This window comes from Myodes glareolus, chromosome 3 (assembly GCF_982192425.1).
Source record: "Myodes glareolus chromosome 3, mMyoGla1.1, whole genome shotgun sequence".
Taxonomy (NCBI): Eukaryota; Metazoa; Chordata; class Mammalia; order Rodentia; family Cricetidae; genus Myodes; species Myodes glareolus.
Window position 1 is genome coordinate 92,079,617 of NC_142028.1, and position 23,563 is coordinate 92,103,179.

At 43.8% G+C, this 23,563-nt stretch overlaps 1 pseudogene; it reads left to right on the plus strand.

The window, feature by feature from the left end:
* The window catches only part of LOC125412669 (BCL2/adenovirus E1B 19 kDa protein-interacting protein 3-like), a 49,794-nt pseudogene that overhangs the window by 16,281 nt on the left and 9,950 nt on the right, over positions 1–23,563 (plus strand).

Below are 23,563 nucleotides of genomic sequence, written 5' to 3' on the forward strand. Positions count from 1 at the left end.
TTCTGCACTGAGATCACAGGTGTGTGCCATCACATCTGTTTCTGCAGTGCACGCCAGGCAAGCCCTCTGCAGACTGAGTGATATGCCCAGTCAAACAATTTAACATATTTGTTTAGAATTTCTTCCATCATTTTGGATAGTTCCACCCAATCTGAAATAATTAACATTTCATCTAGGTTTTTGGGGGTGGTGGTGGTGGTGGTGGTGTTGAAACAGGGTTTCTCTGTGTGTAGCCCTGGCTGTCCTGGAACTCACTCTGTAGACCAGGCTGGTTTTAAACTCAGAGATCCTCCTGTCTCTGCCTCCCGAGTGCTGGGATGAAAGATGTGCACCACCACTGCCTCGCAGGGCACTCATCTAGTTTTTAAGGTGTACGTGTTTGGTTTTCCAGCTATCAGTTTGGTTTGGATGATGTTTATTTGTATGCTGCAAGGGTTGCTTGAGTTAATGGGATCTTGGGCAGCACTTCTCCCAGGCTGGGTTTACTGTGGGAGGGAGTCCCATACAGACCACATGACTTATCTGTGAGTCACAGAAACGTGTTGAAGGGTAAAGCGGACGATCCACTGAAGAACCATTTCTCACAGTACTTAATGCAGTCAAGAAGTAGCAGTGTGTTTGAATCATGACATAAGAACTGGGGAGACAGGTACCTGAGTCCAGTCTGTAGCTATTGCCCAGGCTGATCCTCACATGAAACATAATTTTATGCCAACAAGACTTTAGTCCAGAGAACAAATAATTCTGAGTTGTGTTCCAGATTTTGTAAAGACAGGACACTTTTTCATAGAGATGTACTTTTGCATTTTTCATTAAGTAAAACCCATAATTTATTCATATTTCTTTAATTAAATTCATAAAAAATGGCAAGAAAACTATTACTAGGAACAATATATTGTTTGGAAATTTGTGTCTATTGTGCAGTGGATGAATTAATTTTTTTTTTCTTTTTTGTTCTTCTGTGGAGGCATCCTAGGGTACCTTGTACGCTGGGCAAATGGCTTTACCCCAACTGCCACTCCAGTCCCCAAGCTGAGCTACTTAGCACAGGTTCTATCTGATACACTCTATTTCGTGTGTATGTGTGTGTGTGTGTGCGTGTACACACGCATGCGTGTAATGAAAATGATTGAAAACCATTCTAGTGGAATTTCAAGGAATAAAACTCTGTTAACTGGAGTTATCATGTCATAGTAAATCTCCTGAGTTTACTATCCAGCTAACTGAAGTTTTTTCCCTTTGACCAGCATCTGCCATAGCTATCCTCCCAACCCTGCCAGGGAACCACCAACTCTCCACCCTGCATACAAGTGAGGTCATGCCTTTTGTGCCTGGTTTATTTAGACCATTTTAGGATTTCATTCACGTTGTCATCAATGGCAGGACTTCCTTCTAAGACTGACGCAGTCCATTGTGTATATATACTGAATTGTCTCTCGCTCTCCTGTCCTGCTCCAGGATCTCCTTCCTCCATCTCCTGAGTGCTAGGATTACATAATGTGTACCATACCAGGCTCCTGAACTTTCTCTGCCCATTCATCCACTGCATTAACATTCATCTATTGTCTTTGTGACTATGAATAATATTGTAATAAACATGGGGAGCCGAGAGATGGTGTAGCCCTGGCTGCTCTTCCAGAGGACCCAGATTCTATTCCCAGCACCCATATAGCAGCAACAACTGTCTGTAGCTTTAGTTCTAGGGGATCTGCTGCCTTTTTCTGGCCTCTGCAGGCACTGAGGGAATGCATGTGGTGCACAGACTTGTTTGCAGACAAAGTGTCCGCATGCATAAAATATATATAGTGTATATATGCTTTTATATACATACATATACATATATACATACACATATATACATATACACACAAATATACTGAATATATATACTGATTTTGTTCAATTCAGTATAAACCCAGAAGTGGGACTAGGGGTCATATGGCAGTTTTAGGATTGATTGATTGATTTTTTTTTAAAGAAACTTCATATTTATTTCCATAATGGCTTTCTAATTTACATTGTCCCTGACAGTACACAAAGATTTTTGTGTACTTTTTCTACACCACCTCTAACACTTGCTATTTTCTGTCTTTCTATTTATTTATTTTTGAGACAGAGGGTTGCTGTGTGGCCTTGGCTGGCCTTGAATTAGCATCCTCCTGCCCCCTGAGTGCTGGGATTGTAGATATACACCACCAAGCCAAACAAACATCTTCTGTCTTTTGACTGTTGCCATTCTGACAAGTGTGAGGTTTATCTCCCCTGCGTCTTAGTTTGCTCTTCTCCCATAGCTGTGACACTCGACATTTTTTATGTGACTCTTAGCCAGTTTCATATCTCATCTGAGAAAGGACTATTTAGGTTCTTTGTTCTTCGTTTGTTCATTCCTTTCTTCCTTTCTTTTATTTTTTTCAAGGCAGGGTTTCTGGTGTACCCTGAATGTCCTGGGACTCACTTTGTAGATCAGGCTGGCCTTGAACTCAGAGATTCGCCTGCTTCTGCCTTCTGAGTGCTGGGTTAAAGGTGTGCACCACCACGGCTTGACTAGATTATTTATTTCTTACTTCAAATTATTTTCTTCTTGTTTGTGGTATACACACACATATACATACATACATACACACACACATATATGTACATGTATATACAAATTTTATTTTGAGAGAGGGTCTCTTCCCTGACTGGCCTGGAGCTGATTGTGTAGACCAGGCTGTCCTGGAACTCATAGAGATTTGCCTGCCTCTACCCGCTGTGATTAAAGGTGTGTGCCATCATACCTGGCTCTATGTATTTTAGATATCAATATTTTGTTGGTGAAGTGGCTTTCTCATTCTTTTTATATTGCTTTCATTTAAAAAACTTTGTCATTTTATAATCACTATTGGCATGACAAGTTTGTCTTATACAATTTATATATGCTACTGCGAAGACGAAGATGCATATATAAAAACAAAGCTACCATGTGGCAATGATAGAAGTAAAAGCCTGCGTTAACCGAGGTTCAGCGTGACTTGAAGAGCCTTGGTTGGTGGTTATGGGAATCACTTTTCTGCTGCTAAGACACCATGACCAAGCCAATTTGTAGGAGATTACTTTAGCTGGGCTTCCAGTTCCAGAGGAGTAAGAGTCTGTTGTGGAGGCAAGCGCAGGCGCGGTGGCAGGAGCAGGAAGTGTCAGAGATTTCTTAAGACCAGCCTCTCCACCTACGCAAATAATTCCAATCAGACCAAATCAGACTGAATGAAAGATGTCCATGTTTCATGTAAAGCTCCCGGGTGGCACCGGGAAAACATGGAGAGGGGAAGAGAGAGAACGGAAGACCGTAAAACCCGGAGACCACGTGGTGTTCATACTCTGGGGGCAGTTTAAGTAGCCTGTGGGAGTGGTCTTGACCCTCAGTGGGGAGGGGTCACTGTTTGGCGGGCTTTCTCGGAGGTGGAGTTTGGACTGAGGCAACTCCCAGGGGAGGGGTTTGAAATGGATGCCAGGGCCTGGTATGAGGCCCCTGACTAAATATCTCAAACAGGAAGCTGAGACCAAGACCTAGAAACATGTGAGGTTTTTTCCCACTCAAAGCCCCTCCCAAGTGACATAACACCTCTGACTCAGAAGTTCTCAACCTGTGAGCTGAGAACCCTTTGGGGTCAAATGACTCTTTCACAGGGGTCACCTAAGACCATCAGGAAAATAGATATTTATGATTCTGAACAGTAACAAAACTACAGTTATGAAGCAGCAACCAAATTAGCAACCAAATAATTTTGTGGTTGGGGGCCACCACATCCTGAGGCGCTGTATTAAAAGATGACAATATTATGAAGGTTGAGAACCACTGATTTAGGTAGTTAGAGTGCATCTCCTAAACTCCCCAAACACCACCAACAACTGGAGATCAAGTGTTCAAATGCTCGAGACTATGGGAGGCATTTCTTATTTACGTCAGCATAATGGTCAAACATTGCCAATCTTTGTTTCTTATTAAGAAATTAACATGACTCTTGGATTCATTAGTTTCTTTTCCCCAAGATCTTTCTTTGTCTTGCACTCAGGGAGAGGACATCCACATTTACAGATTGTCTTATAACAGAGAATGAAGGGCAGCAAGTTCCAGAAGGGAGGTGATGTGAAATGACACTTTAAAAGGGAGTTTTATTAGGACAGGGAGCCTTGGGACCCTGATTGGGCCTTGGGGTGGGAGAGCATTAGAAAGGACAGTGCGTACAGTTTATCCTTGGTAGCGTGATGGGACCTTAAAGGGAACAGAGTCTTCTCTGAAGCCCAGAGAGGGACTTCATGAAGAGAGATAGGTTAAAACACAGGAAGCAGGCTAGCTGCTGTGGGCATGCTAGGGATCTGAAGGGTGAAGGGAAGAGTGTCCTTGCAGAAGGGGGTATTCTGGCTCAGGGGCTTCCAGCAAGTTCCACACTGTTAGGAGTTAGGAACAAAGCAGCCCCCTTTGTGTGTGTGTGTGTGTGTGGGGGATGACAGGCACAAGGGAAGTCAAATGTCTGGACATCCTGGTGGAGCTGGAGTCAACTCTGAGAATACTGCGATTTTTACAGTGAACTCAACCTAATTTCTGAGTTAAGGAACTAAAATCCAAAGAACCCTGACTCAGCTATGGTCAGGCTAGGGGAATGGGATCCATACTTTTAATTCCTGCTTCAGCTCTTGGAAGGCAGAGACAGGGGGAGCTCTGGCAGTTACACACCAGCCTGGAAAACAGTGAGTTTCAGGCCAGCCACTGTTACATACACTGTCTTCAGTCTGGCCCACAGAGTGAGTTCTAGGGCAGGCTCTAAAGTACACAGAGAAACCCTGGTCAGCATTTATTGGGAGATCTATCAATTCTTGAATGCTGACAATTAGGTAAAAGTTATGTTAAATATGTGGACTCCAAAAAATATATGTGTTTGTTGCCTTTAGAACTTGCCCTCTACTTTGGTCAAGTAGAAGAATTAGTTGGAACATCATTGTTTGGGACTGGAGGCATAATTTATAGTAGAACACTTGTCTGCTATGCTTAAAGCATGAATAAGTATCCAGCTCTAGGGCTGGAGAGATGGCTCAGTGGTTAAGAGCACTGCCTGCTTTTCCAAAGGTCCTGAGTTCAATTCCCAGCAACCACATGGTGGCTCACAACCCTCTGTAACAGGGTCTGGTGCCCTCTTCTGGCCTGCAGTCATACACATAGACAGAATATTGTATACATAATAAATAAATAAATATTTAAAAAAAGAAAAAAAAATAATCCAGCTCTACAAAAAGAATCTCCTCCCCCAGCCCCCCCAAAAAAACCCAAATAATACCATCCACGTATGTAATTTAAATTTCTTTCATAGTCATGTCAAAACAGTTTTAAAGAGGTTGAAGTCAATTTTCGATGTTGTTTCGTTTTGTTTTTTTCCAAGTCAGGATTTCTTTGCGAAGCTCTGGCTGTCCTGGAACTCCCTCTGTAGACCGTGCTGGCCTTGACCTCTGCCTCCAGAGTGCTGGGATTAAAGGCATGTTCACCACCAACCAGCTCAAAGTCAATTTTCAATAATCTCTTTTATTTGCATTAAGTATAAAAAATTATTTAGACATAGTAAATGTCAGTGCTAGGTATTTTATTTACAGGCTGGGCCAATTTGAATTCAGCACATGGAAAGCCCTTCACATTTGACAAGCGGTTGCCAGAGTGTGCAGGATGACCTTAGAAGCCCCAGAGAGCCCCAGAAGAGATTTACTTAAATGTAGCAATTTGTCCCTCAGGGAACAGCTCTACCCAGCTGTTCTGAGAGTCTGTTAAAAGCCTTTTATCCCCTGGCAAACGAAGAGGCTTCTCATTCCTCCTGGTAGAGCAGAGCTTACCTTGTTTGTACAAACAGGAAAATGGGTGGATGTCAGTATGCTGGGTTCTGGACTTTGCTCAGCAAGAGAGGGACAGCCCTCATCTTTTCAGCCTGATACAATTCTAAAAGAAAGTGTTTAAGTGTGTGTGGTTCAACCCCCAAAAGTAGAATTATCAATTTGCAGTTCAGAGGCAAATACCAAGGTGTCAGATCTGGGGATAGCATGTTATGGACTTTATCTACTATTAAGGATAAGAAATGTCCAACTACTTATCATTTTCCTTCAGTTTATCAATAAGGAGGGGTCAGGACCAGTATTTGAAGCTATTTCAGCTTAGCTGACTGCTCCTGGCACCCTGAGAGCAATTATTGAAGTTGTGACAAGGGAAACAAGCCCAAGGCTGGGGGAGCCAAAGGGAAGCCAAGGACAATTAACTGGGCACCTACTTAACGTAGTGCTTCCTTTTCCAAAGCAGGCCCGAGATGGCAACTTAGTTGGAAGCAGAGAGCCTACACCAAGGCAGCCAGCTGGAGGGAGAGGTTCTGAGGGGAAACCTGAGACTTGCCCGGAGAGATGTGCTGGTGTAGCCGGGCTCTTTATAGGTACTTTGTGGTTTTCTCCGCGAGTGAGGAGGGAGCAATTAAGGTCCCTAAGCCACAGGGCCACCTGTCACTTCTTATCACCGTTTCATTTGGTTAACACCTAGCCCCTCAGGGGACCTGCGGTGAAGCCTGTACTTGACCGCATTCTCGGCAGGCAAAGTTCTACTCAGCGTTTATAGCATCCGTTTTTTTAAATCAGCGCGTGTTTAGAGGACTCCCGTACCTGGGTCCCGTTAGTGAGGAAATTAGTTTTCCACTGTTCACTGTGATTCTGCTGGGGGTGTTTTTGGCAGTCTCAGAGCCCGTGTGTGACTTACACAGAGAGCTTCGTTGGTTCTGGAAGAGTTAGTTTACCAGGGAAGTTTTATCAATGAACAGGTGACGGTCGCTGCTGGCCGGGAGTTGGAGCCGAAGTTGAATAAGATGAAGAAACAGTGATAAAATAGATACAGCGTGTAAACAAATTGTGTACAGTATTAAAAACTGATAAGTGGAACAGAGTGAAGGAGATGAGGTGAATCTTAATTTTTGGTAGCCAGCAGACATAGAATTGCTTATTAGAAATGATAATAATGAGAGTATAATTAGAGAAAGTAGGCTGTGTTGCCAGGTTGGTGAAGGTTGGGAACGGTCGCTGTAAATTAGTCAGAATTAGACTGTATCTTACTGTGACCTTCACAGAGCACCTCCATGATGTAATTATTTAATAAATAATAATAGTCCCTCCTTTCCCTTTTCTTTTTTGTCTATGATTCTTTCTCTTGTACATTTTCCACTTTCCCCTTTTCTGCCTTCTTTTGACTTTTTTCTACCTGCCATTTACTCCAGACAGAGATTAGAAGCCACAGAGCCATCCCTCAAGGAACTTACGACCCAGTTAAAGAATAAGCAAGACTTGAAGTAATTTGAGAGCCCTGTGTCAATGATAATATGAAATGAGGACTGGCAGGGTGGCTCAGCAGAGAAAGGTACTTGCTGCCAAGCCAAAGACCTGAGTTCAATGCCAAGACCCACATGAAGAAAGGAGAAAACAGATTGATGTAAGCCTTGCTTTGATCTCCAAACATAGATCATGGCGTGTGCACGCACACACACACACACACATGTAAATATATTAGTGTAAAAATGAGAGAAACGAATGCTCAACATAGAGTGGGACATATTATTTTTTGTTTGGTTGCTTTGTTTTGTTTTTTTGTTTGTTTGTTTGTTTCTTGTTTTTTTAAGACAGGGTTTTTCGGTGTAGCCCTAGCTGTCCTGGAACTCACTCTGTAGACCAGGTTGACCTTAAACTCAGAGCTCCATCTGCTTCTGCTTCCAGAGTTCTGGGAATAAAGGCGTGTGCCACCATTGCTCAGCTGTGGGATGTTATTTTTTTTTAAAAAGATGCATTACTTTTACTTATGTTTACATATGTGTGTGTCTCTGTATGGGTGTGCATGTGAGTGTAGGGACCCACGGGAGCCAGAGGTCCCCTTGTTGCTAGTGGTACAGGCAGTTGTGAGACACCGGTGTTGCGCTGGGAAACAAACTCAGGCCCTGTGCAAGAGCAATGTGAACTCTTAATCGCTGAGCGGTCTCGCCAGCCTCTTGTGGAGTGTGGTTAGATAAGGAATATTTTGGTGGTGGGGAGGGCATATGGATTTATCTCTGAGGGAATGTGTGGTCGAAAGGAGGCCAGACATTCTGGGGGATTACACAGACAAATTCTTGGAGGAAGGATTGTGGTAGAATGTGCTGAGAAGTTTGCACCATCACTGGTTTGGATGGGATGGACAGATTTAGTTGGGTGAATGACCTTGGAAGAATCGTGGAGTTGAGGAGCATAAATTAAGTATGAATTTAGGACACAGTATGGCGGTCTGAAAGGGGTTAGAGTCCCCCCCCAATACTATTTATTGCCAGAACTAAGAACCAAAGAGAAGCTCCCTGAGTCTTAGCTAAGTCACTGAACCATGGTAAGTAATGAAATGACCTTATCCACTTTATAGAATTCAGAATTCCTTACTGTTACCAGACCTCTGATTTATTGTATGCTTAGGATATTGGCTATGTTCTAAGAGTAGTCCCAGAGGTAGAGAGAATGCCAGGGTTTTTTTACTACCTCCCCATCTCATCTTCAACCTTGATCTTTGACGTGTTTGGTTTGGACACTTCTTTCATATGCAGGAGTACTATGCTGACTCTTCGAAGGGAGGAGAAAGTTCAAACTTCAGTGGTGTGGGAGAATTGTCTGTATTCTGTCAATCATATTTTAATAAAACGCTGATTGGCCAGGCAGGCAGTATAGGCGGGAAAGCCAGACAGGAAGTAGGGGTGGAGCAAAGAGACTGGGAGTTTTCTGGGACACAGGAAGTTCTCTCGCCATTCCTACACAGATCACCGAGGAGGCAGCATGTAACCTGCCCTGCTGAGAAAGGTACGGAGCCATGTGCTAACATAGATAAGGATAATGGGGTAACATAAGTTATAAGAGCTAATAAGTAGCCTGACCTAATGGGCCAATCAGTTTATAATCTTTTGGAGTCCTATGTGTGATTTTTCTTTGGGGCTTGCCGACTGTGGGGTACTGAGCGGGACAGATACCCCAACAAGGCAGCCCCCTCATGTTACACTTCAGCTGTAGCTTTCAAAGAAGAGATGGCGGGAATTTAGAAGCGAGTGCCCTTAACCCCCACCTAAATGTCCCCTGTAGCAGGCAGTAATAGACTCCTTTATACGTCTGCTCCTGCTTATTTGGGGCTTAATGCCTCTGACTGTTCATTTCACGTAGCCTCTGAGCTGACTTTCACTGGACATCTGAACAGTGTTGAACACTTTGCCCGTGCAGCTTCCCAGGAGAGAAATTCCTTCTTTTCTTGGCTTTGTGATCTAGGCTTATTTTTCTCTAGGTACACCTTACAATATCTTATTTGTGGGTGTTCTCGATTGTTATTTCTTCCTTGTTGTCAGGACCGCTCCTGCTCTTGAGTGTGTGACTGGTTACTATGGTGCTGTGGCAATGACAGGCAGGGAACAAGTCAGTGGATCCCTGGTGTTTACTGTTTCAGTAGTGCTGCTGAATCATGGCTTTCCCGGCTGATATGGATGGGATGGCAATAAATTAGGGAAAAAATTCCAAGCCAGTTATAGTGGCATGCATCTTTAATCCCAGCACCGCCTGGGAAGGTTAAATAGGAGGAGAGTTTGAGGCCGGCCTGTGTTGTGTAGAGAGTTTGAGACTGGTTTGGGCTTACAGCAAGAACTCTGGGGGCGTGCGTGTGTGCGTGCATGTGTGTGTGTGTGTGTGTGTGTGTGTGTGTGTGTGTGTAATTCAAATAGATCTTATCTGGTCAGTCACTTTTGTGCATACCCAACTAACAAATGAAGATACATGTTAAAGCATGTTAGAGGTTATTTATTTTATGGTATTAGATATAAAAAAGGAACCAACAAATAATAAAATTTCAAAAAAATTGTCTGTTTACTTAAAATACCAAAATTTCAATAAGTATTCTATATATTTCAAAAACATTTCAAAATATTCTACATGATAATACCATCAGTATTTATTTCTTATTGTTAGTATTTTGCATAAATAACACATTATATTCTTAATAAGGAAAACTGCCAGTTCTTTCCCCCCTTGATTGGCTGTTACAAAGATTCAATTTTCCAAGTAAGACCACAGTGGAGAAACCTGCCTTGGAGGCTGCGGAGACTGCTCACAGGAGCCCTCCTGCTCTTGCAGAGGAGCTGAGTCTGGTTCCAGGCAGCCATGTCAGGCAGCTCACAACTCTCCATAGCCCCAGGTCCCAGGGATTCAATGCCCTCTTGTGGCTTCTGAGGACACCTGCATGCACACCACACACATAAACTCGAGCAAGCACATATACATGCACATAACTTCAAAAAATAAAAATTCCAATGAAAGAGGCCTAAGAAGCAGAAAACTTCTGCAGAGTTTCTGAGAAGCCCAGGAGAGACTGGGCTGATAATGTAATAGAACGGGCGTCTATTCATCGTTCGTTTAACAAGTGAAGCCCTCTTTCTATATAAAGATACTGTGATGTACAGGTATATTGTGTGTGGGGTGCTGGGTAGGTGGGACAGTGGAGTATAAGTGGAACAGGGGAGGGGTACTGACTCAGACAAGTGATAAGGTAGTGAATACTGGCTACTGCCTAGGTGGGGTAGCTTGGCTCAGGTAAGGGGAGTAGTGGAAGATTCTGCTTTTGGCTTGTGCCATTTAAAGGCTCTTAATGCCTGGAGCCTGGGTATACTTCTAATTATATTATGAGACAAAGTAGAAAAAAAAACAAATGTGATTTTGGGATAGGCATTCTCCATTTCTCTTATTAGCTATTCATATACAGACCACAGTGGATTATATAATGTCGAGTTTTAGTGCAAGGTATAGTCCCTAGAGTTGACCACAGTAACGTATAGACAGGTGCTGTGGGCAGAGAAGGCATGCCCACAGTGAAACTCTTATTTCTCAGGGGCTTTTTCTCCCCAAGAAGGTTGTGTGCCAAGAACTCTGTGCATTGTAACTGGAGATTTCTCTCCCACCCGCCAGTCCCCGAATAATCACTCAAGGCTTAATATAATTACAGTCTGTTTGGCAGATGACTTAGGCTTATTATTAACTAACTTATGCGTCTTAAATTAACCCATTTTTATTAATCTATGCATTACCATGTGGTCGTGGCGTTATGGCAGATGACTTAGGCTTATTATTAACTAACTTATGCGTCTTAAATTAACCCATTTTTATTAATCTATGCATTACCATGTGGTCGTGGCGTTACCTCGCATCTCGCTTCTCTGGTGGCTGCTGGCATCTCCCTGAACTCTGCCTTCTTTCTCCCTGTATTCAGTTTGGATTTCTTCCCTAGCTGTACTCTGCCCTGCATAAACCAAAACAGCTTTATTCATCAGTCAATAAAAGCAACACATATCATAGCCTACAGAAGGGCATCCCACATTAGCGCGTGGCATTGTAAGATCAGGAGCGAGGTGGCTCTCCACAGTAGAAAACTGGCTTAACCCTCAGTCTGAGCAAATAGTTAAGAATTAAAACAATGCTCATATTTGAAATGTACTGGGCACTCCTGGAAAGGATCTGGATGGGTTTGGCTCTGTTTGAATTCCGAAATGACTGAATCAGCTCTAAGATTCTGTAACTTTTTGAAAGCCATTAGTATTGAAATATTGAGTCACAGCTTTGTCAATTATGGGAATATGTATTTTAAATAGTATACATAAGAAGATAGCACACAGTACAGCATGGTAACCTACTCTACAGCTTGCATGAAATATGTATAAAATTATAAATTTGGGGGAAGTTATTAACCCGGTTAAAGGGAATTTTACAGTATTTTTGTACTTTGAGAACTCCAACTTTTTATTACTCTTTCTTTCTTTCTTTCTTTCTTTCTTTCTTTCTTTCTTTCTTTCTTTCTTTCTCTCTCTCTCTCTTTCTAAATCCTGCCTCCAAGTCTCCATTCTCAGATAGATGGAGTCGCCTCTTCAGGAGCAGCAGGTTAGTGGTGCAATCTTCTGAGCCCTCTCAGTATCTTCCCCTTCCACAGCTGGATTACAAGCCTTTGAAAGACAAAGAACAGGTCTAGCATATAATTTGTGTTTGTCACAGCACCTAAGAGTGTGTATTTTGGTTTATGAGTCATAATTTGTAAAAGTTCATTTACTTTTTTTTAATTTTTATTTTTTCAAGACAGGGTTTCCCTGTGTAGCCTTAGCTGTCCTGGAACTGTCTCTGTAGACCAGGTTTGGCCTCGAAATCAGAGATCAGGCTGCCTTTGCTGGGTTTAAGAGTGTGAGCCACCACCACCTGACCAAAACATCCATTTTCAATTAAGCCACATGCAGGCAATCAGCTTTCTCCAAGAGCTGTGGAGCAAAGGTGAGTTGAGCGCAGAGGGCAGCCGAGGTAGCCCGCTAGCCTGGGCAGAGGTGGCAAGGGGGCAGCTTTGCAGGTGCTTTTGGTGGGGAACCCCCGTGTGCGCTGGAAAGAATGACAGAAAAGGGGCTAGAAGGTGAGGAAGGGAGAGAGAACTTCTAGGCAGTGGCCCGTCCCTCACTTGGTGTTCCACAGAAGTAAACGGAGGTGGCAAAGAGAGATTTGATGAAGTGCTGGGTTTAGGAGCTCAGCCCATCGGCCCACTCCAGAGCACTGACCAGCTAGCTGTGGCCTCCAAAGAGAGTCAGGAACAGGAATGTGTTTCTTTCTGACTGGGAAGTCTGAAAAATGAAATCAGAGTGGGTGGACATTTATTTTGGCTCCACCCAGAGACAGTGCCAGTGTGGAGTAAGCCTCATGAAAAAGCTGTCTTTTATTGTTCTTTTTTTTAACCTAAGAAGTAATAGGTAGTATTTACTGAGCAACCACTAAGTGCAGTCTTAGCGCTGATGTCAGTGGAATATTATTACTGTTGCTATCATTATCATGGTTATTAGCAGCTAAGGTCAAATCAGTGTTTGCTCAACAGGCACCATGCTTAAAATCTCATAGGTATGAACTCATTTATCTAACAGTTCTCTGAGGTAAATACTATTATTTTCCTCATTTTAAGGATATTGAAACTCAGGCGTGAAGAAGCTGATTGATTCATTCAGGGCCGCTTAGTAAGGAGCAGGGCTGAGACTTAAGGTTACACATGCATAGATGTGTAGTCATACGAAAGAATGTAACATTGCATGATTGGTATGGTGAATGCCTGTCGTATACCAGAAGCCCCTACAGTTTTGTTTGCAGAGTTTTATTTTTTTGCTCCCTCACTAACTTACTAAACACTGATCCGGTTAACCTATATGGAGAGTGTACAAAAATATTCACCTTTCCGCCTTGTGGTGGTTGGAATAGGAATGCCTCCCAGAGACTCACGTTTTTGAATGCCTGGCCCACAGAGTCACTATTAGGAGGTGTGGCCTTGGTGGAGTAGGTGTGGCTTTGTTGGAGGAAGTGTGTCAGTGGGGGTGGGCTTTGAGGTCTCAGATGCTAAGCCAGGCCCAGAGTAGCAGTCACTGCCTTCTACCCGCTGATCCAGACACAGACGGCTCAGCTCCTTCTCCAGTACTGTGTCTGCCTGCTTACCTCCATGCTTGCTTCCCTCTGTGACGATAGTGGACTAAACCTCTGAAGCGGTAAGCCAGCCCCAATGAAATGTTTTCTTTGTAAGAGTTGCCATGTGTCTCATCACAGCGATAGAAACCCTAACTTAGACACTTTTCCCCCATATCATTATTCTTGGGTTTTTTGTTAAGCGTGTGTTACAGGACATGAAACATAAAAGAAAAAAATTCATTTTTTTCTCAATAATTTGAGTAATTTGATGACTATTCTATCAAGAAAAAAACTTTTGAAAGTCCTACATCCAAGGGAAGGAAAGAAAGGAATCAATATTGGAAGTTCCCAGTTGTCAAGGCCTGCGCTAGAAATGCTGTATGGTCACTCGTTGCTCCCAGCAACCAGTGTGCGATGACCGTCAACTGTAGTTGGAGGTCGGATCTTCCGATGCTAAGAAAATTCAGTCAACTTCCCTACTAAGAAGGGTAGAGCCCAAACCATGGCATCAGAAATGCCTCTGGCTGCCTTCCCCACAGTCCCAGGAATCCTGTCATTAAAGCATTTGATCTCAGGAAATCTCCAGCTCGGGAGTTCAAATAAGACGGAGCCGATGCCAAGGAATTTGCTAAGGTTGAGTTTTGCTGGCAGAGTCCCCTCTTTTATTCCAAACAATTTCCTGAAGAGCACAGCTGTTTCCTCCTCCGAATCCTCGGTGGCTAAGTTAAGCAGCATTTGCCCGAATGCTAATCTTGAGATTATGTGTCTCTTAATCAATTTGGCTGTAATTAGATTGAGCTTACAAATTGTCATTCCAGGAATAATGATTGTCTTTAGAGGCGGTAAGAAAAGCAGGAGCATTGCTCGTTGCTGTTTCGTGCCCCTACAGCAGCCATCCCTGCCTGCCACGGGGGGCAGAGGAGATGGGGCACCCGGCAGGGCTCTGACATCATGCTTTGGGCAGGCAACTGGTGAGAGTGTGGCATGGCATTGGTTTAAGGATGGCTTCTGTTGTAGCATTTGCTTCTCTGGTTTGACTCTATTTGGCACAAAGGAATGACATTCACATCATCCCTCCTTCCCCCACTGGCATAGCTCTGTGTGTTGAAAGATTAATAAACATAATCTTCTCAGTTGTGTCTTCATTTATATAACTTCTTCCATAGCTCAAGTCATTTTTGTAATCACTGCCTCTGTCTTAATACGTGAGATGGGGGAAGTCATTCTCATTCTCGCCAACAGCATGTACATTCCACGGCAGGAGGCTAGGTTTATAGCGTTCCCCGTTGTAACCTAGTTCCTGTATCGGGATGCAGAAGACATAGCTATTGTTGGTACTGTCTTCCCACCTCGCTTGAGTCAAGGAATCAGGATTTGTATAGCCACAGCCTTGGATCAGCTTTCTCTAAACTCACCTTTTCTCTTCGTTTTCCCAGCACTCCTTGGCAATTGAAAAAAAAAAAAAAGCAAAATTGGTTTTAAACTCAGTGTTAAGTTCTGTTAATGCTAATCTTTGTGGCATCAATGACTTAGCTGTCTAAACTTGCAGCCAATGCTTATAATTTCAAGTCTGTTCAAATTCCTGCCTTCTGGAATTTCTTCTGTTCCTCCTTCTTAGCCTTGTTGTGTGCACCAGGGAGGAAATGAAAGTCAACTTGTGTGTGTGTGTGATTTTTCCGGGTGTGAACTGAGGAAGATACAAGTTGCTCTCAGGCCCCGATTGTTGACTGTGGGATGCTTTCACGGGATGCCTCTCCATCGAGTCGTTCTTAGAGGTGAGGATAGGGAGGCGTACAGAATGACCTCCGTCTGGCCCCTCCCCCCACAGCATGTTAAGGTCCAGGGTTAAGTGATCTTCTGTTTTGGTGTTTGGTTAGTTTCTTGATGAAGTAGTGTAAACCCATGCAATGGTTTCCAGTGCCCTCTCTTGCCTGATCTTGTCCAGTCTCTCTTTATCCTATACCCTACCTGTGAAGTCTCCCTCCACAACCTATGGACCTCACAATGGAAAAATGTTGCTTCATCTCAGATAATCAAATGGTCAACATCCTTAGGACAGAACAGTAGCTGTAAGATTGAGCGGAGGGCCTAGTCAGAAATGGAAGATTCACTCTCCACCCCTCCCCCCCCAAAAAAAAAACTTTTGGGAAAGAAATGAAGTCTTCTTCTGGACTTTACTCACGAGATAGATGTAAACAGTCTGGGGGCCCTTCAGCTGTGTCAAGAAATCACCACGGAGGAGAGGCAATGCTGAGAGGGATCTTTTTGTGACATTGTTTTAGCTCCATTAAAACCATGTCAGAAGCTGACGAATCCTTGGTCTTTTCTGTTGCATAAGTTAATGGAGGTCCTTGTTTGTATCTCTTTGGGTTTTCTGTCTGTCTTCACATAGATCTGCAGCCAAGCTTACAAGAAGTCTTAAAAGAACACTCAAATACTCAAAAGATACAGAGTAGCAGAATTGCTTGAATATTCTGCTTGGGTAGAAGTTTCAGGCAGTCAAATTCCAGACCAATATAAGGAGTAACTTTTAACTCTTGGAACTCTTATCAAGAGATTTAGTGTGGGAATAATTAGCCCTTAGGGAAAATGCAGAAGAGGAAACACTTCCTTCCTATGTTAAAATAATCCTGGGATGGTCTAATGATGATTTATGATAAATAGTCTGACTTACCTCTGTTTATACACCGATTTGAGCAGCAGGGCTTTCCAATGAGCTTGCTTGTTTCTTTTTCTTTTTTTTTTAAATATTTTTTATGGTTTATTTAACTTTATTTTTATGTGCATTGGTGTGAAGGTGTCAGATCCCCTGGAACTGGATCTTCAGACAGTTATGAGCTGCCATGTGGGTGCTGGGAATTGAACCCGGGTCCTCTGGAAGAGCAGTCAGTGCTCTTAACCACTGAGCCATCTCTCCAGCCCCTGCTTGTTTCTTTTGAGACATGAGCTCACTCTGTAGCACAGAATCCCTGCTTATACTCCACGGGTGCTGCGATTATTGGCGTATGCAGCCACTCTCAATTTGTTTGGTTTGAATTCTTTAAAGAGAATGCAGTTATTTACTTAATTATTATTTTTTTAATTTTTTTTATTAAGTTGGGCAGTGGTGGCACATGCCTTTACTCCTAGCACTTGGGAAGCAGAGGTAGGTGGATCTCTATAAGTTCGAGGCCAATCTGGTCTACAGAGTGAGTTCCAGGACATCTAGGGCTGTTACACAGAAAAACCTTGTCTTGAAAAAACAACAACAAAAAAAGATCAAAATTTACTTACATTAGTGTGTGTGTGTGTGTGTGTGTGTGTGTGTGTGTGTGTAGCACATCTCTAGAGCACCTGTGTGGAGGTCAGAGGACAAGTTACCTGGATTGGTTTTCTCCTGCCATGCTGGTCCTGGGGCCTGAATTCAAGTTGTAAGACAGCAGCAAGCACCTTCAGCTGCTGAATCACCCCACAGGCCCCGGTTAGTGTCCTTTTTTGTGTAGACTCTGAGTAGTTATTCTCTGATGGGCCTGGCAATCAATTCTGTAGTTTGGGCGTCATCATTCCCTGGACAGAAGAGGAACACATCACCTGTTACAAGGACAAGAGTTGTTTTGCAAAAGCTGGTTATTTTTGTAAATAAAATGCGCATAAAGGGAGGAAATGTAGAGTGTTGTTAAAAAAAATCATGAACTTTGGAGTTGAAATATAGGATTTAAATGCTGGGACTGCCATGTTGTGGCAGTTTGAATTAGAAATGTCCTTCGCAGACTCTGGTCTTGGAACATTTGCTCCCCAGGCAGTGGCACTTTGCGGGGAGGATTAAGGGATGTGACCTTGCTGGAGGAAGTGTGTCACTGGAGGTGGGTTTGAGAGGGTAAAGCCTCACAGTGCTTTGAGCTCACTCTCTCTGCCTGTGTTTGCAGTTGAGGCTGTGAGCGCTCAGCTTCTTGCTCTGGCTGCCGTGCCTGCTGCTTGCTGTCCTGCTTCCCCACCGTGGTGGCCTCTTACCCCTTTGGAACTACAGACCACAAGAAACTGTCTTCTTAATGCTGCCTCACCGTGGTGTTTTGTTGTAGGAACAGAAAAGTAACTAAAACAGACCCATGAGTTAAATAGGATGATATAGGGAAAGAACTGGACAAGAGTCTGGTACAGGGTGATACTCCATCAATGCTGGCTGCTCTGGACAAGAGTCTGGTACAGGGTGAGACTCCATCAATGCTGGCTGCTTTGGTATTAGCTTTTGTCAGTAAATAATTCTTGAGATTCAGAAATTGACATTTGTAACATCAAGGTCTGCCAGATACAGAACCACACACCATTAATCCCAGCACTCGGGAGGCAGAGGCAGGCAGATCTCTGTAAGTTTGAGGCCAGCCTGGTCTACAGAGTGACCCAGGACAGCCAGAATTACATCGTGAGACATTATCTTGGGAAAACATTAACAAAACAAAAAGCAAACAACCAAAAACCAAAACACTGAGGTAAAAGTCTATCCCTGTTTGTCAACCCTCAGATTTTATCAAATCGTCACTACTTTCATGGTTTTTGCTGGAGGGAGAAATAAACCTGCCCCGCTGGCACCAGAGGACACAGCCTTGTCATTTGCCATTCCAGCAAGGCCACGAAAGCCACAGACTCATTAGCCTGCAGGGTCCACGTTAGATCAGTGACTGCTCACTCATGGCGTCTCCCGGCATTTCTGAGCCTACCTAGAAAAGAACGGTCCCTTTTTATACGTCTCTTGAGTTTGTTCTCTTATCTTTGGTACTCTTCTCCTATCACCTAATTCCCTGTCCCCATTTTTTGTTTAATAAGTGGATTTTTCTGGAGTCCTGTTTTACAAAAAGAAAAAGGAAAGAAATATCCCTTTCCGCTATACAAAGTATGCAAACAAACAAGGTATATCCCCCCCCCCACCCCTAATACTATTAACGGCTTCACCATCTTTAGGGATATTGCCTGTTTTAAAGCATTCATTATAGATCTCTGTCACTGAACTCCCGATTTCCCACTTTGTCTCGTTCAGAACCCATGGACGAACGCCATCTGGCCAGGGTGATTTACTGCACAGAGTCCCTCAAGTTGCTCCACACCTTTGTCCTCAGAGACTGAAGACTCTCCGTCAAGGCCATTCTCGGCTTGACCATAAAATGTGTCCTTGGAACAGGAGCTTCCCTATTGTCTTCTTCAATAAATACTGATTCAAGTCCTCATTTAGTGGCTCTTCCTCATCATCCCATTTAATATTCTCCTCTGCTGATGAGCACTCCGGCCACAGCAGACACCGTCCCCTTCCCCAATGCCATGGCCTCTCTGTCACCTTTATCATCCACCCTGGTGTTTCTGCATGTTTTCCCCGTGATCTCTCTGACCTGCTTTAGGTATTAATGATGGAACTTGAGTCCCCATCAGAGTGTGTGACCCACTATGAATGCTCACTTTTCAAGAATGCTTTGGATGTTGATTTTTCTGCTATAAAATGGAGTGTATTATACCCAGGAAATAGGGACAATTACAAAATTAGGAGAGAGTATATCTAATAAACAAAGAGAACATTCGGCTCTTACAGAGGACGTGAGTCTGGTACCCAGCATCCACACTGGCAGCCCACCATCACCTGTAACTCCAGCTCCAGGAATCTGTGCCCTCTTCTGGCCCCTGTGGGTACCTGCACTCACATCCATATACATTTATACATGATAAAGTAAAATAGAATAACAGTTATGTGTAGATGGTGCACCTATGGTGCGGGAGAATTGTCTGTATTCTGTCAATCATGTTTTAAATAATAAACGCTGATTGGCCAGGCAGGAAGTATAGGTGAGTCAACCAGACAGGAAGTAGAGGTGGGGCGATGAGAACAGGAGAATTCTAGGAAACAGAAAGCTCCCTCCTCAGCTCTGCCCAGACCACTGAAGGCAATTCTGCCCCACCGAGAAAGGTACTGAGCCATGTGGCTAACATGGATAAGAATAATGGGTTAACATAAGCTACAAGAGATAATAAGAAGATTGAGCTAATGGGCCAATCAGTTTTAAAACTTATGGAGATCTCTGTGTGATTTTTCTCTGCGACTTGCCGGCTGTGGGGTACCAGGCAGGACAGAAACCTCAATGAGCAGGCCCTCATGTTACACACCTACCCTTTGCTTTGTTTTCCTGGGACGTGAGATCTGATTTTCCTCACGTCTGGTGCTTTATTTCTTACGTGTTATGCAGTGGGGCTGGCGAGAAATAGCATGGTGTATACTTCAGGCGTACTTCAATCTCCTCACCCAGCATTTCGGAGGATGTGTTATCAGATGTGTTCTTTAGGGAGGCCAGATGTCTCAGCTCCCGGATGCTATGGGGCTCAAACCCCAGCAACTCACTTCCTCGGCAGCTTCCCTAGCATCCTCTCCTTTGCATGGCATTCCTGCTTCCCTCTGGATTCAGGGCACTGGGATGCAGGCAGTCAAGTTAGACCATGTAACTGAATAATGGCCTCTCACTATTTGAACTAGTGAGCAAACCTCCCTGAACTCTCGTGTAGATAATGGGTTAATAATAGTCTGTTCTTAAATATTTCTTGGATTTTTTTTATGGGTGCCAGGGATTTGAACTCAGGTCCTCATGCTTGTCCTTAGTAGCTTTACTTGTCAGCTAGGCATAGATATCACCTAAGAGGAGAGCTTTAGTTGAGGGATTCCCTAGATGAAATTGGCTAGAGGGTTCATCTGTGTGGGATCGTTAATTGGCATAGAGGGCCCAGCCCACTGTGGGCGTTACCATTCCCTGGGCAGGGCTATATGAGGAAGCTAGTTGAGCACCAGGCCACCTGAGCATCAGGAACAGTCTTTGAGGTTTCAGATGCACTTTTTGCTGTGAGCGAATCCCCTGGTTCGGGGTGATGGTGTGCAGACCAGCAAGCAGGCCTGCCTTCACCTTCCTACCGCAGCTTCTCTCAGAGAGGTGGACTGTGACCTGGAAGTGTAAGCCAAATAAACCCTTGCTTCCCTCAACTTGTTCTGGTCGTTTGGTATTTCTCGGCAACAGATACGAAACTCGAACACACAACACGTTTTCTTACCTATTGAGCAATGCTCCCTGACCTTTTCCTGTTTCTTTCTTTTCTCCTTAATTTAAAACTTTTAAGTAAGAAATTGAGTTTAAGGAATGACTGAGGATAATGGAATCCAGTCTGATAAAACCTAACAAGAAATATTTCAAATTGTCCTCCTGAAGGCCTGCACACTTTCCATCTGTCCACTTCCTCAGTCTCTCAGCACAACACACAGGCACAGCACGTGGAAGGTGATGCAGATGGGAGCTCTGAGGAACACTTGAGATGATAATGAACAAAAACCATCTCAACAGAGGAAGGCTTTCTGTTGGCGTCATGGCAGGAAAGGCTTGTGGAGGGAGGGGCTTGATCTGTCTCAGGGGCCGGGAAATAGAGCAAGGGCTCTCTCAGCGGGCTTTCTCGTGTGCTGTTTAGTCTGGGACTCCAATCCACGGACCCATATTCAGGGTGAGTCTTGCTCCCTCAGGTAATCCTCTCTGGAGGTGTGCCTCCTTGGATTCTAAATCCACTCCACTTGACAGTGAAGGTTAACTCTCTCTCTCTGAGCCTCGGTTTCTCAACTGTAAAACAGAACTAAAAATAGTATCTTTCGGGTACATCACTAGGAGGTGGGGTAACAAGTGGGATGGCGCAAGCTGGCTATTGAAAGAACAGTGCCAGACGCATGATCTGTGACTCCAGCTTAATGAACATCTTTATACTCACCTCCCTAATATAGCTATGGGCACCTTAAGGGTGGAGCCTGCTTCTCCTGGATGCCTTATTGCACTCAGCACAATTCCTGGCTCAGTAGTGGGAGCTCCATAAATGTCTGTTGGTTACAAGCAGAAGTAATGTAGACAAAATACGATGAAATAATGGCTTTTTATTTTGCTCCGAAATGCAGTGAGTTTACTGCATTTGGGGCTGCTTAAAACCACTGGCCCCATGGGTTTCCCTCTCCAGCACAAACACTTTGGAACAGTCTGCAGAATAGGCCCACTGTGTTGCCATCACTCTGGAATTTGGAAAATTACCAGCAGAATTAAGGAACACTATTAGAATTATTTATTCTTTCTATGCCTCTTTATTGCACTCATTTTGGGGGAAATCATCTGTTCTTATTCAATAAGGAGATTGCATTGCATATTCATGTAGAAAGAATTTCACCAATTTGTGGAAGCTTTTCTCAGATCTTGCCTCATGCTAGATGTCAGGCAACGCCTCATTTGGGGAGACCTAAAGCCACTTGAGCCCTGTGACTCCCAGCAACACAACATTTCTGACTATCCCCGCTAGGAAGAAAATGGAAAGGACATTTGTAAAATATAGAGATCCGTTCTTCTAAACAGCCTCCTCTCTGGAAAATATATGTAGTCATTTGTCCGACTTAATAAGAGGACCAGGCAAGTTTCACTTATCTTAATTTGGCCTATAATGAATATACCAGATGAGATTTTGCTATGAATTGTGGCCGCTCTTTCATTAGCACATGAGATAATTGCCCTCCTGGAATGGACCGACTTTATTATTTGGTGCCTAACTTAATCCTGACATGATCTAGACATTCCTTGGAAGTGACTTATGGTTGGAGGAGAGATGTTGGGACTGTGGGACACTGAGATTTCATGGGTGTCCATATGTGGAGAAGGCTTCAGAAAGACACACACAGCCTGCAGGGACAACTTCAGAGCTATGATGTCATTTACTTGCCAGAATCTGAAATTCTGCTTTCAGAATCTCCATTCCTTCCACCTGCAGTGGTGTGTGTGTGTGTGTGTGTGTAGTGGTGTGTGTGTGTGTGTGTGTGTATGTGTATGTCAGTGAACATGCATGCATGCTTGCTCTTGTGTGTAGTATATGTGGTGTGTGTTGTAGGAACAGGTTCAAGAGAGTTCAGAACTTAGGAAGCAGTCTGGTTCAGAGTGGATTTGGCTAACTGGGCTAGCAAGCTATTTTTGTATAGTGCATGAAATAAGAATTATTTTCCCTTTTAAATGGAAAAAATAATTAATTCCCATGATAATGTAAAATCACGTAACTTCACATTTTAAACAATTTTTAAAGGTTTATTTATTTTACATTCTGTGTATATTCATGTTTTGTCTACATGTGTGTATGAACATCGTATGTGTGCCTGGTGTTGACAGAGGTCAGAAGTGGGCATCGGATCTCCTGGAACTGGAGATACAGATGGTTGAACCATCCTGTGGGTACTGGGAATCGAACCCAGGTCCTCTGGAATAACAACTCAGTCATTAAGCCATCTCTTCAGCCTCTGTAACTTCAAAGTTGTTAGCATTTTCTTGGGTGTATGACAGGGCTAACGAGTGACCCTGTGAAGAGCAACTCATTAAGAGCACATAAGGGCTTATGTGCACATAAGAGTTAGAAACGGCCTTGCTGGGGCTGCACCATTCCCAGTGTCCCTACTGTGTCGCACTTAGTCGAGGTGCTCCTAACCCAGCACAACAAAAATAATAACGATAGCTGCAAGAAAGCAGAGCAGCCCCTGCCACCGTCCTGGGCCGCCACAGTTCCTGGGTGGAGCTACCCACGAGCAGCAGCAGCAACTGGGCAATGACAAAGGCAATGGGAAGAATGGGGGCTGGAACATGTCCCTTCCTAGTCCTCCGTCCACAATGGAAACATGGAGAAGGTTCTGTAGGATGCACAGCATGAGTCAGGACAGAGCAGCTCAAGAGGCGGCTCTCACTGTGATAGCCCTTCACCACAAGGAGATGGGCAGATCACCTTTGATATCAAGATGCACACCAGCCTGAAACAAAGGGCTCAGTCAGAAGAAGTTATAGAAGGAGCGAAAGGAGTTAGGGTTTTGGAGAAAAGTGCAGTCTGGATATCAGGCTGATTCAATAGGCTGGAAAACATCCCACCCCAAGAGTTCCATCTCAGACGCCCTAAATATGCTGTGCCTCTAAGCACGCGGAAGAGTGGAGCCGTGATGAAAGGGGGCGTTGTCGTGGGATGGTTGTACACTGTGTGCAGATATGTTGCTGGGATTGGTTTAGTAAGG